The sequence below is a fragment of the Dermacentor variabilis genome, chromosome 6, assembly GCF_050947875.1.
Source record: "Dermacentor variabilis isolate Ectoservices chromosome 6, ASM5094787v1, whole genome shotgun sequence".
Taxonomy (NCBI): domain Eukaryota; kingdom Metazoa; phylum Arthropoda; class Arachnida; order Ixodida; family Ixodidae; genus Dermacentor; species Dermacentor variabilis.
Genome location: NC_134573.1, coordinates 70,597,219 through 70,603,377, shown reverse-complemented (window position 1 = coordinate 70,603,377; position 6,159 = coordinate 70,597,219). Strand labels below are relative to the sequence as shown.

The window sequence follows — 6,159 nt, the reverse complement described above, 5'->3', positions numbered from 1 at the left end:
ATCTCGTGTCTTTTCGGCGCTGCGTAATGCGTTGATGAAAAGTACAAAAAATAAGATGCAATACCTTGGGTACTTGCGGGTACCCTGTACCCTGGTACTTGCGGGTACAATTCCGCAGCTTCTCCAAAGAGAGAACGCCGTCTCGATAAGTTATCGTTGCCAACGCTGTGGTTGTGTCAACCCGGCCGTGTTAGCTTTGTGCGTTTTGGGCATTGATTGTGCTTCTCGCCGAAGCGGCAACGCATGCGCAGAATGTCTGTTTTCTCTTTGCCGCTTGCCGTCACCGCGAGCAACACTACTGGCGTCACTAGGCTAACGACACAGAAATATCGCGTCCATGATGACGCGTTTGCTTTCATTACGATAACGCATGGAAACGTTGGCTCACCCTTCGGAGACGGTTCAGTACGTTTCGATCCATAGAGGTACCGACAACTGCACAGAACGTGTTGTGAAGTGTTGGTGGAAATGAAAAAAGAAGAAGAAAGAAAGAAATAAACTCATAACTTATAGTGATAGAATCGGACCATTTAAGTAGGAATTCTAATTTTGAATCCGCACAGAAAGTCCCGAAAAACTGTGCGTGGCACGAAGTGCCAGTGAAACCTTAGTGCTTGAGATATATTTTTAGTCAAATCATTGTACTTAAGTCGGCTGTTATTAAGTGCACCACACTCGCAGTCTTTATATTACTTGAACTTTCGCACTTTATTGTATGCGTATTACGAGCTAAACGCTTTTTTTTTTTTTTTTGAGTGGACGAGCAGCGTTGCGTTTGCGGCAACGACTGGAACAGCTGGATGGATGGAATAACTTTAATGAAAGGTCCTGCGAGCTACGGGGCGCAAGGTCCCATAGAGCGGGCTACTCCCACGTTGGGGCCGGGAGTTGTAACTCCTTGGCCGCATCGTGGGCTCGCTGGACGGCCCAGAGCTGCTCCGCCAGGTCCGTGCTGCGTAAAGCTTCTTGTAGCCTGGCGGAGTCTTGATCCTTGTTTGCGTGGGTCCGACCACACGGCCAGAGCAAGTGATGCACGTCTAGTATGCTATGGCAATTTTCGCAATATGATGTTTCGTATAGGTCAGGCATGTAGTGATGTAGTCTGTTCTGCGTGGGGTACGTGTTTGTTTGAAGCATTCTGAACGTGAGGGCTTGAGGCCTGGTGAGCTTACTGTGAGGTGTGCTGTATATTCTGCGGCCTGGATGAATGTGCTTTGTGATCTCGTTGTATATGGAGGGAGGGTCCCGATTCTTGCTGGGATGGTCACGACCAGAATAGGTGGCGTCGCGGAGGGTTAGGTCTCGCGCGCTCCTGTGAGCAACGCTGATTGCATGCGTGGAGGCACGTAAGCGCTTCTGTATGCTCGCGGTTTGCAAGTGAGTACCCCGAATTCTGTGACCTACATGTAGGATACAAAATTCAATCAACTAATTGTGCCACACATAGATGCGTATCAGCACTACATATCCTACCGCTTCAGGCCAATACCGGCGTGCACCCGCTATTGAGCTCACTTATATCATTGTTTCCAGCGTACGACTTCGATCACGATCGCGATTGCATATAGACAATGATGATTGAAAAAAGTTTGATAGTGTTTTCAGCGCCACTATGCACTACAGGAATGAACACTCTGACCAGCAAGCTTTCCATTGCACTTAAAGACAGAAGAAATGGCTCTCGGCCCCTTCAACTTGTTGGCGGTAGATCCGTCATGTTTGCAACCAAGACATTTGTTGAAATAACCATGATTTCATGTCACAGCTTAAGAGGAAGCTTTAGCTCGGGCCCAACTCCAACGCGGCCCATTCAAGTACATGTAAAACGCAAAAACCTATTTCTGAGGTAACCTCTGGACCAATTTTAATGAACTTTGTTGCATTTGAGAGAGAAAGCTAAATTCTAGTGACTGTTGAAAGCGGAATTTCGATTTAGGTCCTGAATTCTGTTACAAGAATTTTCAAAAATTCAAAATTAAAGAAATAGAAGCACGAAATTTACAAATTCATAGCTCTGCATCAAGTACCGATATCGCGGTGCTGTAAACGGCATCCATTAGATCACTGAGAGCGGACAAATTCGATATGTCATTTTACATCTTACGTGAATTTGTTACGTTGTTTACAATGGCTCTGCAAAAGCGGTATTTGCATATTACTAAATTTCTTGAGATTCATGTGTGGCATCAATTTTGCCTGCTTTAGATGCACTATTAGATGAAATTCAGAGAATTGTACTATAATTTTTTGGTGCTGAGTTACAGACTTGTAAACTTGATAGTATCGTTTTTTGAAAATTTTCGATTTTTGCCAATTTTTATTAAAAGATAGATGACCTAAATCGAAAATTCGAAACCAAGAGCCACTAGATTTGAAGCTTTCCATTCAAATGCAACAAACCTAGTCAAATTTGGTGCAGTGGTTGCCGAGAAAAACGAATTCTCCTTTTGCATGTATTTAGATAGGAGTACCCGAGCAAAGCTTCCTCTTAAGATTGCCTCCTCGAATCTAAATATACCACGTACTTTTCATTTCGCTCGAACAGAGTTTTTAAAATACTGCGTGGAGCTAGCGAATTTCGACATGTTGAGGTGGATCACCCAAAGAAGAGGAGATTACTTGCACGACAAACTGCAACGCCTGCGTAGCTAATTAAAGAAAGGTGCACTGCCTGAATTTCTTTATATTGCACTCTGGTACACATATGTCGAAGTTGCGAAACTCAAGCCCAGCAGTAGTTAAATAATATCTGCTTAGCGAGACTTCAGAGACAAGCAGCACTCTCGACCTACCCGCCCTTGAAATTCGTTACCAAACACATTGGCGTTCCAGATAATGCGTTCCCAAAAGCCTTCCTCTAGCCCTTCGGTAAGGTCGTAACTGGAACGCCAATAACAACAATGCATATTTTAGCATATTTCAGGGACGGATGTCTCGATAGAGTTGTTAGAGGGATTTTACCCATGTTTAACCGTGCGCTTTCTTTTCTTCTTTTTATTGCGCGCCTAAATGAGAGAATGGTGAGTGTGGACACTACGTGTACTTCTGTAATATTTTCCAAAGAAACATTATTTATTATCTTTAGAAGCGATGGCCCTCGGAACAAGGCCTTGCGCGTCGTTGGCTCAGAAGACAAGGGGAACCTTAGTATTGTACACCTGAAAGTCGACAGGTCTCTGAGACTTGCTGCGTCCTGTGTATGGTGCTCTCTTTCTTCCTTTATTTCCCTGTATTAGCCTCTTTAAATTCTTGCCCAGTGCACGGTGGCAAACCGGATGTGTGTGGTTCACCTCGGCGCCTTTCATTTCTTCTCTCTCATTTGAACATTTCTCAGCCGAACATCATATTTTGAACTTGCAGACAGCCGGAAGGGGACATTTGCTGCAGGAACGTTTGGCTTGTCTGTGATCCGCTAACACGCCGCCCACGGGGCAACTCCGATGACTTCGCGATGTTTTACTGGCGCTACGCAGAAGAGAAGCGTCGCCGATCTCGGAACTCGCCTTCGTGGTTTTTGCCGCGTGCGAACTTCGAGCCGACACCGCGGCTCGAAGCGGTGGCGCCGCGGTCGCTTACGATGCCGCCTGCAGCGACGCGCCCTCTCCCTCTTTCCTTAGCGCGGCGGCGGGCTCTGAGCAGCGGAGCACGCGCCTCTGCGCCGGCGACCAATAATTCGAGCTGCGTGTGTAGTACGCGTCGAGTTGTGCGTGCGTGCGTGTGGGTCTGCTCCGCTGCTGCTTCTGTGCGGTCTCTCCCTGCCCGCATTTCGTGCGCGTCGCAGCAGTGCCATCCTGCGACACAGACACACACCCGTCAACACCGGCGTAATCGGCCCCGTCGCCGTGTGAACCCCAACATCAACCAGTTCAGGCGAACAAGAACACCGCCGGATACGCAGAGTTTCCAAGCAAGCGAGCACCGAGCGAGCCGAGGCTGTAGCCGCGGCCATCGCTGCCGCTGTACGCAGCAGCTGCGGAGCACCGGAGAACCGCCGCTGCGGCTATAACCGTAAGCCAGGTGAGGCGAAGCGTCAAGCTTGTTTTGTTGACCTGCGCTCACGTTGACGAACTCGTGGTTCGTTCGCTGCGCTCGCGCTGTTCCGCTTTCGACGCATGCGTCGCTGCGAAGCATGCAACGCGGTCGCTCTTCGACCGACGGGGACTTCCATATCCGCTGCGGCGTTTGGGGCGAGGCTGAGTGGAGGCATTCGCCGGTCTCATTCATTCCGTACGAGGCTCGACGGTGCGTGTCTCCACTTCCAGCGACCAGTAAGAACCGCAGTCGGCGCTTACCGAGGTTACTGGAATAACCGGGCACGCAGATACCCCCCCGAACGATGAGCCTCGAACGGGAATTTTTCTGCAGGGGACAGAGTCCTTTCTGTTCGCGTGGAAGGAAGCGTAACGTCGTAAACTTGCACAAAACGTTCAAGCGCTCGTCAAGGGAGCGCGCAGAGATCGAGCGTGGCTCTCCGTTCGGGCAACCTGTGCCGTGACGTCAGGCGAAACCTTTGCGAACCCGGAATAGTACAGGCGGCACAGGAAGCCAAAACGCAGCGCGGTGTCGCGGTCCACGCGAGCCGTTCTGGACATTGGAAAGCTTTGCGCGTTGCGCAGCCCCACCAGCGGTAATCAGTCGCGTACGAATGCATCGCGATTCCGAGTGTGCTTACACGAGACACGTAACGACGTTAAGAAAACATTCTTCTGCACCGTTTTACGTTGTTTTGCTGCCCACCGGCTATTTCGCGCTGACTTTTCCGTCCCGTGGATTTTGCTTACTATGCGATAAGACGTAATGCGCGCAAACTAATCGGTGTCTCTCATTTTCGCGTGCCATTTGCTCAAACACTCTGTGTCTAAATACCGATCGAGCGGCGCGACCGAAAATAGCTCCTTTTTTTCTGCCGCCGGCATCGCGGGCTAGCATGCAGGGTACGGTATTTTTAGGGGCCACGTGCGTTCCCTTCGTGAAGCTCCACCCAGCCTCCTCTTCGTGTAGTCATGTCCTCGCCGTCACCAGCGTGTGCAGGTGGACCGCTGATCTCCTCCGTACTGCACCCTTTTCGCAAAGGCGTCACCCATGCTCGGAAAGGTCGCGGCCCATATTCATCGATTTACGAGACCCCAATCTATAGAGCATCCCACTCAGGAATCGATCGCTGCGATGTTTTTTTTGGCTTTGCTGGAAGAAGCTCATTCATCTTCCAAGCCGTGTGACGCAGACTGCGCAGTGTGCTGTCGACCGTCTTCTCGCGTTGCTTCAGTCAACGCTTATTAGCAAATTTAAGAAAGTCGTTATGGCGGAATATGTCCCACCCTGCCCCTTCCGCTGTCGCCTTTGGGTTATTCGTCAAACATACGTTGTGCACTCTTTGATTCTACCCGAGCACACCAACACACGCTGGTGACGGCCTAGCGAAACCATGAATACTTTGTTTAGCGCAAAAAGACAGACACAAGAAAGACGACAGGACAAGGCGCTACTATGGATTCGCACCAACTAGCCCGCCAACGCATTGTGCTGGCCTACCGAAAAATTGGAAAAAGTGCCACAATAGGGAAAGTGCTTAGAAGTGCCGGGATATGGACAGACCGGACTACAGAGTAGGAATAGTTAATTACGGAAAATATGGGACGCAGGCCGCTTATGCAGACTCTGTGCGAAAAAGAGCTGCGCGATTTCATTCACCTATAGTACCGTGTGACAGCACATGGGGGTCAAAAAATAAAGAACGCGGCCAGCCAGGAGGCACGACACAAAGGCATCAACTTGCAGAGAGGAATACATTGGGTCACAATGCACACATATGCAGGCACGGCCCGTTCCGGCGCCTTCTGCGGTACAGTTGGGATGCAAACGGTATGTATATGTGTATAGGGTGTTTCTTCAAACTTCAGCACGCAGGACTCGACGTAACATACGCAGGAAAGAGACGACGACCTTTTAGGAAGACTTATTTACTGAACGTTTTCGACCGGTGGACCAGCCTTCGTCAGAGTTCAGAGTACAGTCTGTACTCTGACGAAGGCTGGTCCACCAATCGAAAACGTTCAGTAAATAAGTCTTCCTAAAAGTCCGTCGTCTCTTTCCTGCGTATATATATATATATATATATATATATATATATATATAGGTAGAAACCGGACACTCATGACT

The 6,159-nt window shown here is 49.2% G+C and overlaps 1 protein-coding gene across 1 annotated transcript in view; it reads left to right on the top strand.

Moving 5' to 3' along the window:
• The first annotated feature begins 3,613 nt into the window (after positions 1–3,613).
• The window catches only part of LOC142584845 (uncharacterized), a 267,498-nt gene continuing 264,952 nt past the window's right edge, over positions 3,614–6,159 (top strand). The window contains exon 1 of the mRNA XM_075695146.1: positions 3,614–4,017. The gene's annotated coding sequence lies outside the window, so the exon portion shown is untranslated. The remainder of the gene's footprint in view (positions 4,018–6,159) is intronic.